Source organism: Macaca thibetana, chromosome 8 (assembly GCF_024542745.1).
Source record: "Macaca thibetana thibetana isolate TM-01 chromosome 8, ASM2454274v1, whole genome shotgun sequence".
Taxonomy (NCBI): Eukaryota; Metazoa; Chordata; class Mammalia; order Primates; family Cercopithecidae; genus Macaca; species Macaca thibetana.
In genome coordinates, this window is record NC_065585.1 from 35,370,825 (window position 1) to 35,376,964 (window position 6,140).

Below are 6,140 nucleotides of genomic sequence, written 5' to 3' on the forward strand. Positions count from 1 at the left end.
TTTATCACCCTTACCACCAACTGAAATAGTCACATTCATATCTTTACATGTTTGTTATTTGCCTCTCCCAAGTCAAATACAACCTGCATGAGGCGTGGAAACTTCTTTGCATCCCCAATGTCTAAAAGGTTACCTGATGCATAATCTCGCTCAACAAACTTTTAATGAAGAAATTAATTAATAAGCAAGCTAGTAGCCTCTATACATTTGGTCTGGACATGGAAAAAGAATGATGAAATATCAGATTGGACAGAAATTCAAGTCACATAATGTAAGAAGCATTTTTATGCCACATAATCTTGACAATTCTTGGGTACTACTTCAAATCCTAATAGCCCCACCTCTCACTCCAGCCACTACTGTGGAAATCATTTCCATGCATACTTTGGACAGGAGCATTCTTACAGGATGTTGCCTTTCAATATCCCATACTTCTTACTTCCTGTTCAGGACATTCTCTGATAATATGCTAGAGACATCTGTAGGATCACACATGGCAATTATGTGTGTACAACCCAGAGGGGTAGGACCATTGAAACCTACAGAGCTCCCCTTCACCAGGAAGGAAAAGGAACTGAAGGACAAATACTTCCCTTTTTAGCCTCCAGCAGGGAGTTCTTCAATACAGAACCTAAGATTCCTCAAAAGGTTCCTGCTCCCTGGATCACTTCCCAAATAAACCATGTGCATAAAGATCTTGGTCTTAAGCTCTGCTTTCCTAAGACATCATGCCTAAAATAGCATTCCTAGGAGTCTAAATTTTCTTCCTGTAAACAATTAGAAATCTTCGAAGACTTTCGAGTAGGAAAGTAACAATCATTTTTGCAAGAAAAGTCATTTTGATGATAGTGTGAAGGGTGAATTACAGAAGTCAAGGCTGATGTTTTGACAACTAATCAGAAGATAAATTCAGTAAACTAGGTAACAATAAGCGCTGAAACTCCAGTGATGAAGTGGGTATGGAAAAAAAGAGAAAACAGAGATTGTGAAATAAATGGGAAAAAATGTGTAAGGACTGTGAAGTGGAGGAGGTCAGCATTAGTAATCACATGGCCTATAAGTTGTTTGCTTCTGTCAGTGTGCTATAGCATATTGGGTATACTACTCCTCAAAGAGTAGTGACATGATGAAATCCAATCTGCTTTCCAAGAAATTTCATAAAATTAGCACACATTTTTCTGGCACGCTTTAAACATAGATCTTATGAAGATGAACCGAGACTTCTAGGAAATCTTTCAGGCTTGGGACTCAATAATAATATGGTGCTTTTAGCAATTTTTATTTTCCCTGTTAAGTAATTTTTTAATTAGTTTACTTTATTAGTGTCATATATTATATAAAAATGTATTTTCCAAGTTTATTTCACTTGTGGAGAAACTGGAGAGTAATAGAGTGCCATGTTTTAAAAACACAACACTATACATGTGGCTGACATGTAAAAGTCAGGGTTACAAGCTCAAAGTGCCTGACTTTCAAATACAGCCCAATCAGTAAAGACATGATAAATGTACAAAGGAAGCCCATTATAATGGTGGTTTGGGTCACTGGGCAAGAGAAGAAGAAAGATGACGAAAGAACACGGGCTCACAAGTAACTATTGCTCATTAATTCTGACTGAGATCAATAAGTGATGTTCCTTCCGGTCACCCACAGCAAGCATGGGTACATTTGAGATAAATGAAAGCCTCTTCTGCTTAAGGTAACAGAAAAAAACATATTAAATGGAATTTTTAATGTGAATGAATGCCGACAATTTCTTGTTAATAATTTCATTTCATTTTGGCAGAAACAGTCAGATCTCAAAATAATGTTGAAAAGTCTGACAAGAAAACTCAATTACAAAATATGGAAAAATGGAGAGAAATATTTAGTGATGGACATAGCACAATGTTAGCTGACATTTACATTCCTTGATTATATTGAATTAATGGCCTCTGTGCTAATGGTAATTACATAAAATGGCATAGTGAAAAGGCCATTGTGTTACATAAAATCTCCATAGAAATAGAAACATACTAGTTTATCTTCCTTTAATGCTGTAAGAGCATTAATTTGTCACTGTAAACACATTTTCATTTAATTAACCCTGACTTTATTTGTGTGGATAAGTCTCTGCCCCAAGACATTTATTTTTCCGTTACCAACACAAGTCCCTCTACTCAGCGCCAGACTCTTGATCTTTATGGAAGGATAACCAATCCTGACACACATACCGCAACAAAACATGAGCCAACGTGCTTTATATCTGGACCAGAGGTGTGGAAACTATGGCTTTGGGCCAAATCTACTGTCTGTTCTCATAAAGTTTTATTGGGACAAAGCCATGCCCATTGTTTGTGTATTGTCTATGGCTATTTTCACACTACAATGGCAGAGTTGAGTGGTTGTGACAGAGAGCATATGACCCATAAAATTTAAATTATTTATCTTCTGGCCCTTTACAGAAAGTTTGAATACCCTAATCTTCCCTAATCACTTGAAAATCAACGTTGATCACCCTAACATGTGATCAGCGAAGTAGCAACCAAGATGGTAGCAGGATTATGACAATATACAAAATGCTATTCTCTTTAATCCTAAAACTCTTTAAATTTTCCAATTTGAACATGGGTAAGAGATACCTATTTTTAAGCAGTAGGCACTCAGAACCACCAAGGTCTAAAGCATCATTATGGGAAAATGGCCATCTTTATTCTCCCAAATGTTTTTTATTTTTCTCATTATACTGTATTTACTTTTCTGCTCATCCTTCCACCAGCATTATCATTTAGGATAGGGCACAGTATGAGAAAAAGAGCAATTTTGTCAGACTACGGATTTTAAAACATATAGCTACTCATATGAAAATTAAATAGTTCAACCTGTGCAAAGGAAACACAGTTCCATAAAATCAACTGTACCTCCTCTACAGAGAAAATATAATTAAACTACCATGGAAATAACTGCAAGTAGCTAAAGAATGGTAAACATTTTTGGAGAACGAATTTTAGAATCAACCTTTGCAAGAAATTGTACATCCCTATAGAGTCTCCTAGGAAGAAACTAATCTTACTCACTACAGTGATAGCTAGGAGAAAGAACAAACCTCACTTCCTACAGCATGGGAGAAAACTATCTAATATCACAGTGAATTTAAATAGGGCTGGTGTAGAACTAGGAATCTGCTTTAACCAATTCTTCAGGTTCTAATGGGAATGGCTATTGAACCACATTCTATGAAACACAATGTTAATTGCATCTCAGCCTTTTGGCTAAGATCAAGTGTAGTATCTCTTCTTATCAGTTTAAAACACAATGTTTATTTTCTCCACTGGTATTATACATTCATACAACCTATCTTGCAATAATCATTTTAAAATGATAAAATAATATGCATTTATGGTAAAAGAATAAAATTCCATTTTAAAAGCTTTGGTAAACTAAATAATTTTTTGAAAAGACAAGATATTTTAATGACTAAGAAATCTTAAAACCTTAGTAGGTTCTAAGATTGCAAATCTCTTCTGTCATTTTGCCATTTGTCTATTAACTAATAACCTTTGTGCAAGAAATGTTTTATTTGAATGGAATTAAATTCATCATTTTCTTTGCCTGATGGGTTATGCTTTGAAAATGTAAGTTTTTTTTTATTAGGGAGGAGAGTTTTTCATGAATGGTTATTGTTTTACCTGTCATAGTGAGGTTTAATTTAAATAGAGACACATTGTACTTAGTAGGAATTCTGTTTTTTACAACACATCTATTTCCCATTGACTTAGGGGTCATTCTTGGGTATGTTTGTATATCTCCACAAATTACCTTTACACAGAGATCTCTCTCTGTTGTTCTCTAATCTTTTGCATTGATCTGTTCTGTTCTTGCACTGATTCACAGTGCTTTTATTACTGTCTTTGTAATATTTTATTTCTATATTTTATTGTTATTTATTTATATGTAATATATAATTTGTTAAGAATGTATATTTATATAATAATAAGTAATCCATCTAAGATCGTGAAATGTCTTTCTATATATTCACTTTCATCATAAAGATCCTATGTTTTTGGTTAAATCCAAAATATTCTTTTGATTTCTATTGATTTTATAAATTACAAAACAGATAAAGGAGATAGAAAAAGGAAAAACACAGGCTCATTTATGAACCTAGGTGCATCATAAAATTATAGCTAACCATGAAAATATGGAAAAGGTGATGGGATATGACTCCCTTGAATAGGCTATGTAATAGAGCAAATGCGATAGAATGTCACTCCTGTGAACAATTAGAACTGTTAAGAAGGTTTTGCAAGTTTACCAGTGCCAACCCGAAATAATTGAAAGGATCAGAGTCTAGATTAAAAGAGTTTATTCAAGTGTAAAGCTAAGAATAGCCATTCAGGTAACAGACTCCAAAGGAATAGGATCAGTACTCCAAAGCTAAAAGTTAAGGTCCACGTATATAGGCAGAAAGCAATGAAATTTTGTAGGATTATAACATTTTCTATACAAGGCTAGTTTATGAGTTACAACAATTTAGCTGCAGTTTGTCTTCTTTTTCATATATCTTGCTTTACTTTTCTTTCTAATTTAAAAGAGTGTATTTAACATTCCCTCTTAAACAATGTGATACTCATGAAGTCTTTGTGGGAGACAGGAAAGAGAAAAGATAATTTGTAATTAAGATCAATAGGTAAGAGGGAAGAAGTCTTCCCCAGCACCCCTCAGTCATCTACAATATTTTATAAAACAATGTAGGTAAAAATGCTAACATATAATCAGAAAAACAAATGTTACAGCTGCCTAGGTTATAGTTGCCTGTTTATGTGACTCAGGTCTCATAATTACATTCCCTTAAGACTCAAAATGTTTTAAAGTTCCAACAGCTTAGATTGTGAATTACTTATTTTCACATATGGAATTCAAGCTGTAACAATCATTAGAGGAAATGTGCAGAAAAGTTGAAAGAAGACCAAAGAGTATCCGTAGAGGAAGCCACATTTAGGGGAAAAAAGAAAGAGGCATAATCTAAAATAATACAAGAAGAGAAATATGAAGGCTATAATAATAAAAATGAGAAGGTTATCAATGATGTCAAAGCTGTGGGAAATGGAACGAGGATTTAGTGAAATCAGAAGACTAGTGTGTGATTCCATTACTTAAACATATTCATTTTTCAAAGATGTAAAATAGTACTTCAGTGTAAACTGTATCATTATTTGTGTTTATATGATTTAACAGAAAATGGTTCCTAAAATTTGTGAAATTTTAAAATCTGACTACATAGGATCCAATTCTAAACTTTCCTAAACTTTCGTTTTATCATATAAAACAAAAAAATGTTTAGAGGACATTTATCTCTTTGGATAGCTTTAGTGTATTCTAGAAGGATTTTTTGGCATATTTCCTATTTACTGTGGTATTCATTTTTATTTTTCCTTTCAAATTTTTTCACTTTTGACTTGACCCTACTCATTGAAGTAAAAGAAAATCTGTGCTTTTTGTTCCATAATTCTTCAATTAACTTCTTTTTCTTATTTTTAAGACACACCACAGGAAGTTAGGTATATAGATATGGACTGATATATTGTGTTATCCATCTAACAAAAAAACCCCAGTATATTGTAATGAAAATGTGATTATTTTATAGATTTGGCTTCAAAGCCTAAAAACCGATTTGGGTAATACTTTTTCTTGAAAGATACAAAACACAAATTTTTATATTATCTACCAATTTTATCCATTCAAATGACCATTGTATTTTCCTAAGAGACTTAGTTTTGTGCTAATAGAGATAGTATCAAACACTCACATTTACTGACATCTAAATGCCACCATGTTGAGTGAAATCTTGATGTAGCCTATTGTTATAAAAATGTCAATCCATTGTATCACCCACGGACAGTCTTGAAAGATAATGTTTTATAAAGTACTTATTCTTTATTGATTTTGAATGAACAAACAAAAAAATGAAAGCATACTTTAAAAAGTCATACTTAAATTTTTAAAACTGCAGCTAACATTTGGGCTTTCTGAACAGTCCCTGAATAATATTAAAGAACCTAGACTCAAGCCAGACTGTCTGGTTTGTTGGTTCCTTGACTTACTCTTTATGAAGCCCTGAGCAGGGTGTCACACTTCTGAGCACTTATTATGTGCAAGCA

The 6,140-nt window shown here is 33.2% G+C and overlaps 1 pseudogene; it reads left to right on the plus strand.

Annotated features, from left to right (window-relative positions):
- The first annotated feature begins 3,231 nt into the window (after window positions 1-3,231).
- Window positions 3,232-3,337, plus strand: LOC126961965 (uncharacterized; annotated as a pseudogene).
- The last annotated feature ends 2,803 nt before the right edge of the window (window positions 3,338-6,140 follow it).